The 587-nt window shown below is 50.1% G+C and overlaps 1 protein-coding gene across 1 annotated transcript in view; it reads right to left on the reverse strand.

Moving 5' to 3' along the window:
• The window catches only part of ABCC12 (ATP-binding cassette, sub-family C (CFTR/MRP), member 12), an 85,207-nt gene that overhangs the window by 36,041 nt on the left and 48,579 nt on the right, over positions 1-587 (reverse strand). The gene's annotated exons all lie outside the window — the stretch shown is intronic.

Here is a 587-nt window from a genome sequence, read left to right on the forward strand (position 1 = left end):
TTTCTAAGGAAGGAAAAGACAGGAAAAAGAACATCTGTGTGGGACGGACTGCTACAGGGCCACCAAACTCCACTTCCTTGTCCTCCCGTGGACACAGCTGGACTCCATTTCCCAGCCTGCCCTGCACTCAGGTGAGCCCAGGGTCTGAGATCTGGCCAACCGATGGCAGGAATGTTGAGACGCTTTGCTGGGGTTGAACCATAGAAATTTCCCATGGGTCCCCTCCTGCCCTCTCCCCTTGTCTTCCAGATACATGCAGAGCTTCCTGGAGAAGACCCCAAGGCCTTTGGGATGGAAAAGCCCCAGACGGAAAGAGACAGTGCCTAGTGCAGGCCGAATCCCCATCCCTTTTCCCCACAGACCCTCAACAACTGTGCCTTGAGGAAGAATGAGCATTCACCGTGTGAAGTCCCTGAGGTCCGGGGCTGTCACTGCGGCGAGCCTGCTGTCGCCGATACATTTCATGTTGAATTTTGTAGGCGTCCAGAGAAATTTACTAATCTAGTCCCCACATTTTAAAAAGAAGGAAACACTAATTGAAGTGAAATGTGGCCTTTACAAATTGTTTTTATGAAGAATATAAAATA

The sequence above is a fragment of the Propithecus coquereli genome, unplaced genomic scaffold, assembly GCF_000956105.1.
Source record: "Propithecus coquereli isolate 6110/MARCELLA unplaced genomic scaffold, Pcoq_1.0 Scaffold458, whole genome shotgun sequence".
Lineage (NCBI taxonomy): Eukaryota > Metazoa > Chordata > Mammalia > Primates > Indriidae > Propithecus > Propithecus coquereli.